This window comes from Oncorhynchus kisutch, linkage group LG18 (genome assembly GCF_002021735.2).
Source record: "Oncorhynchus kisutch isolate 150728-3 linkage group LG18, Okis_V2, whole genome shotgun sequence".
In the NCBI taxonomy this organism is placed as follows: domain Eukaryota; kingdom Metazoa; phylum Chordata; class Actinopteri; order Salmoniformes; family Salmonidae; genus Oncorhynchus; species Oncorhynchus kisutch.
In genome coordinates, this window is record NC_034191.2 from 77,255,660 (window position 1) to 77,261,959 (window position 6,300).

The window sequence follows — 6,300 nt, forward strand, 5'->3', positions numbered from 1 at the left end:
AAAACACAACATGGCAGCATCACAACATGACAACAACACAACATGGCAGCAACACAACATGACACACAACATGGAAAAACATGGCAGCACCACAACATAAAAACAACACAACATGACAACACAACATGGCAGCAACACAACATGACAACACAACATAGCAGCATCACATCACAACATGACAACAACACAACATAACAACACAACATGACCACACAACATGACCACACAACATGGCAGCAACACAACATGACACACAACATGATATCAATACATCTTAACAACACAACATGACAACAACACAGCATGGTAGTAGAACAACATGGCAGCAGCACAACATGACAACACAACATGGCAGCAACACAACACAACATGACAACACAACATAGTAGCATCACATCACAACATGACAACAACACAACATGACAACACAACATGGCAGCAACACAACACACCATGACAACACAACATGACAACACAACATTGTAGCATCACAACATGACAACAACACAACATGAAAACACAACATGGCAGCATCACAACATGACAACACAACATGGCAGCATCACAACATGACAACAACACAACATGGCAGCATCACAACATGACAACAACACAACATGGCAGCAACACAACATGGTAGCATCACAACGTGACAACACAACATGGCAGCAGCACAACATGACAACACAACATGGTAGAATCACAACATGACAACAACACAACATGAAAACACAACATGGCAGCATCACAACATGACAACAACACAACATGGCAGCAACACAACATGACACACAACATGGAAAAACATGGCAGCACCACAACATAAAAACAACACAACATGACAACACAACATGGCAGCAACACAACATGACAACACAACATAGCAGCATCACATCACAACATGACAACAACACAACACAACATAACAACACAACATGACCGCACAACATGACCACACGACATGGCAGCAACACAACATGACACACAACATGATATCAATACAACTTAACAACACAACATGACAACAACACAGCATGGTAGTCGAACAACATGGCAGCAGCACAACATGACAACAACACAGCATGGTAGCAGCACAACATGGTAGCAACACAACATGACAACAACACAACATGGTAGCAGGACAACATGGTAGCAACACAACATGGCAGCAGACCAATATGGTAGCAGCACAACATGACAACAACACAGCATGGTAGCAGGACAACATGGTAGCAACACAACATGGTAGCAGCACAACATGAAAACAACACAGCATGGTAGCAGCACAACATGACAACAACACAGCATGGTAGCAGCACAACATGGCAGCAACACAACATGACAACAACACAGCATGGTGGTAGAACAACATTGGTAGAAACATAACACGGCAGCAGCACAACATGGTAGCAGCACAACATGTTAGAAATACAACATGGTAGCAACACAACATGGTGGCAACACAACATAGTAGCAACACAACATGGCAGCAGCATAGCATGTTACAATAGCAACACAACGTGGTAGCAGCACACACGGTGCCAATATTGTTAGGCACAGAATTCAATTGATTGTAAACATGGGCGAAAAAGCCAGTCTGTTCCTCGGAGACAAATCAAAAGGCTGCAAAGGGATAGGAGGAATATGCAAATTGGAGGAAGGTATCATTGTGGGACGTAAAAAAAGATACTCAAATATACATCTACAGAGGATCTACTTTGTAAGGCCTCGCAGCAAGCGACGTCTTGCGGAAATAAAGACAGCAACCTGTCACGAATTATATCAAAGTGACAGTGTGCTGGTGTAATGTTATTTTTATGATTGTATTGCTTGAACAATTGTTCACAAAGTGGCTGTGACGTATTTGTATTGATATAGCTGCGTTATGGTTGGGGGGGGGGGGGGGGGTCTGCGGGCTTTCAGCTTCGTTCTACTTCAGCAGATAAGCTGCTTCCTACTGAGGGGGTCCAACGAATGCACACCACTTTTCATCAAAGGCGAACACTAATGATTCAAGTTTAAATCATTTTTTGTGCCTCCCTGTACTCTTTCCAGCACGGAATTCTGGAGAAACGTGTAGTGTTCAACATGAAGGACAAGACTTGTGGAGATATTCAGGAGCTTGAACTTTTCTTCTTCTTCTTCTAATTAGTACAGACGTTCTGTTATCTTTCCAGTACTATGTAATTCACTGAACAAGTGCACTCGAGAGCAAGGCCCTCCCTGAAGATAAAATATTTTTTCACTTGCCCTACTTAAATCGTTTACATTTAAACAGAAACGGACAGGTTTTTTTTGGGGGGGGGGGTTGAACATACATGATGGAAATGACTATGGTTCAGTGGAAAAACTCAAAATTCTATAATAATAAACCAGTTTAGTAGGTCACATGTTTTGCCCCATTTTTAAATACATACATACATATATATATATAAATACATTTGATTTGATTTGAGTGGACTGATTGTTAGTTGCCATTGTTTCAGACGTTCCAAGAGATGTTTAGAACATCATACCATCTTCACTTTGACATGACGTCAAGGTTTTCGTCTGCAACCTTTACTCATCCAGATTTCTAAGCCAATCAGGTTGGCTGAACATAGGCTACTGTAAGTATGATAGTCGAGCTCATTGCCTGGCAAATAAGTTGTACCCCAAAATGGTGCAAAACTGTATTGGAAGGGAGCTACTTCAGAACAATAAGAACTGAAAAATATAAAGTGACAAATTATACATAATCTGGTTCTGATCTCGGATCAGATTTACGGTTTAAGCTCAGCCTTACAGACAAGACCAGGTGGGAGGGGAAACTTATTCAGGACCATCGGAATGGGCCACACCCTCCAGAGTGAAATGACACAATTGTCAAAAGTCAACATCTTGTCTGGGGGTTGTCGTGCTAGTCTGACACAGCGTAGCATCTGTAAACTCTCCTCAGTCTTCTGCTCTGTCCCTAAGGGGACAAGACGCCACAGTGGCCAAGATCCTAATGGTGGTGTATAGAGGGGATTTTTTGGGGACCAGGTCACCCCACCAAAAATAGGAATGACAGATAAAGGACACCCAACCATTCCCGGCCTGCGCTGGCACTCCTCCATCACCACCACCAGAGCCTGGGCTGTTTCTGGGTAGATGACTCCAAGAGGGGCATAGTCCACTCTACTCTCTCTCTGTTGAGCAAACACTGGCCTGCCGGCTGTCGCAATATCCACAGAGCAACGTTTTCACGTTGATTCCCCCTTCGTTTTTTTTTTTTAGGAGGGGACTCATTAATGCATCTGTGGGGGTTTGGTGGGACTGCAGAGCAAACTGAATATTCCACAGATGGAGATCAAACAATGGACCATCATCAATCTCTGTCACCAACCACAGGTATGGGAGGGGAGGTCAGGGACTTTATCCTGTTGAGGGTAGCAGAAGGGCAGAGTGAGTGAGCGAGTGAGTGAGTGAGTGAGTGAGTGAGTGAGTGAGTGAGTGAGTGAGTGAGTGAGTGAGTGCGTGAGTGCGTGAGTGTGTGCGTGTAAACCTAACCTTAACTATTGTAATTAACCCTTCCCCTGACCCTATCCTTAGCCCTTTAATCTAACTCCTAACATAACCCTAACCTTATTATCCCCTAAATGTAACCCCTAGCCTAGCTAACATTAGCATTAGCCACCTAGCCACCTAGCTAAATTTAGCCACAACAAATTGGAATTTGTAACATGTCATAAGTTTTGCTAATTCGTAACATATCATACGTTTTGCTAATTCGTAACATATTGTACGTTTTGCAAATCTAGGTCCAGTTTCCTGATAACGATGAAACTTAAACTTGTGAGTGTTTGAACAATGTACCAATCAGTGCACTTGTTAAGAATTGAAACTGAACGGTTTTATTATATTTCACCTTTATTTAACCAGGTAGGCTAGTTGAGAACACCTTTATTTAACCAGGTAGGCTAGTTGAGAACACCTTTCTTTAACCAGGTAGGCCAGTTGAGAACACCTTTATTTAACCAGGTAGGCTAGTTGAGAACACCTTTATTTAACCAGGTAGGCTAGTTGAGAACACCTTTATTTAACCAGGTAGGCTAGTTGAGAACACCTTTATTTAACCAGGTAGGCTAGTTGAGAACAAGTTCTCATTTGCAACTGCGACCTGGCCAAGATAAAGCAAAGCAGTGTGACACAGACAAAAACACAGAGTTACGGATATGTAGCGAGGGCCAGCCGACTAGAGCCTACAGGTCGCAGTGATGGGTGGTATAAGGTGATTTGGTAACAAAACAGATGGCACTGTGATAGACTGCATCCAGTTTTCTGAGTAGAGTGTTGGAAAATATTTTGTAGATGACATCACCGAAGTCGAGGATCGGTAGGATAGATGGTTTTACTAGGGTAAGTTTGGCGGTGTGAGTGAAGGAGGCTTTGTTTTCAAAATAGAAAGCCGATTCTAAATTTGATTTTGGATTGGAGATGTTTAATATGAGTCCGGAAGGAGAGTTTACAGTCTAGCCAGACACCTAGGTACTTATAGTTGTCCACATATTCTAGGTCGGAACCATCTGGGGTGGTGATGCTAGTCGTGCGTGCTGGTGAGGGCAGCGAACGGTTGAAAAGCATGCGTTTGGTTTTACTAGCGTTTAAGAGCAGTTGGAGGCCACGGAAGGAGTGTTGTATGGCCTTGAAGCTCGTTTGGAGGTTAGTTAGCACAGTGTCCAAGGAAGGGCCAGAAGTATACAGAATGGTGTCGTCTGCGTAGAGGTGGATCAGGGAATCGGCCGCAACAAGAGCGACATCATTGATTTAAACTGTGTCTTTACAGGAGCAGTCTCGTGCTGAAAATTATTCCAGAATATTGGCGAAAGAGTTCGCTGTAGCTCTTAAATCATTTAGCGTCTGCTAAATGATTTATGGCTATTCATATTTTTTACACAATACAGTTTGACCATCAAGAGAAGACTGTAGTCCATTATGTATTCCATTATGTATTCATTATGTAAGTGTTTGTATTATGTTAGCCATGTGTTCTGTATTCTAAATGTTTGTATTATGTTAGCCATGTGTTCTGTATTCTAAGTGTTTGTATTATGTTAGCCATGTGTTCTGTATTCTAAGTGTTTGTATTATGTTAGCCATGTGTTCTGTATTCTAAGTGTTTGTATTATGTTGGCCATGTGTTCTGTATTCTAAGTGTTTGTATTATGTTGGCCATGTGTTCTGTATTCTAAGTGTTTGTATTATGTTAGCCATGTGTTCTGTATTCTAAGTGTTTGTATAATGTTAGCCACGTGTTCTGTATTCTAAGTGTTTGTATAATGTTAGCCATGTGTTCTGTATTCTAAGTGTTTGTATTATGTTGGCCATGTGTTCTGTATTCTAAGTGTTTGTATAATGTTAGCCATGTGTTCTGTATTCTAAGTGTTTGTATAATGTTAGCCATGTGTTCTGTATTCTAAGTGTTTGTATAATGTTGCCCATGTGTTCTGTATTCTAAGTGTTTGTATTATGTTGGCCATGTGTTCTGTATTCTAAGTGTTTGTATAATGTTAGCCATGTGTTCTGTATTCTAAGTGTTTGTATTATGTTGGCCATGTGTTCTGTATTCTAAGTGTTTGTATTATGTTGGCCATGTGTTCTGTATTCTAAGTGTTTGTATTATGTTGGCCATGTGTTCTGTATTCTAAGTGCTTATAATATGTTTGCCATGTATTCTGTATTCTAAGTGTTTGTATTATGTTGGCCATGTGTTCTGTATTCTAAGTGTTTGTATAATGTTAGCCATGTGTTCTGTATTCTAAGTGTTTGTATTATGTTGGCCATGTGTTCTGTATTCTAAGTGTTTGTATTATGTTGGCCATGTGTTCTGTATTCTAAGTGTTTGTATTATGTTGGCCATGTGTTCTGTATTCTAAGTGTTTGTATAATGTTAGCCATGTGTTCTGTATTCTAAGTGTTTGTATTATGTTGGCCATGTGTTCTGTATTCTAAGTGTTTGTATTATGTTGGCCATGTGTTCTGTATTCTAAGTGTTTGTATTATGTTGGCCATGTGTTCTGTATTCTAAGTGTTTGTATTATGTTGGCCATGTGTTCTGTATTCTAAGTGCTTATAATATGTTTGCCATGTATTCTGTATTCTAAGTGTTTGTATTATGTTGGCCATGTATTCTGTATTCTAAGTGTTCTCTCTTGCTATTTTTTATGCAATGTTTGACTATGTAAATTCTGCATTTCTTCAGTTTGTGTAAACTGTGAGCAAGAATAAATAAAGCCAAAGCTGCTTGTTCCTTCATTTGCTATCGAAAATATCAATGGT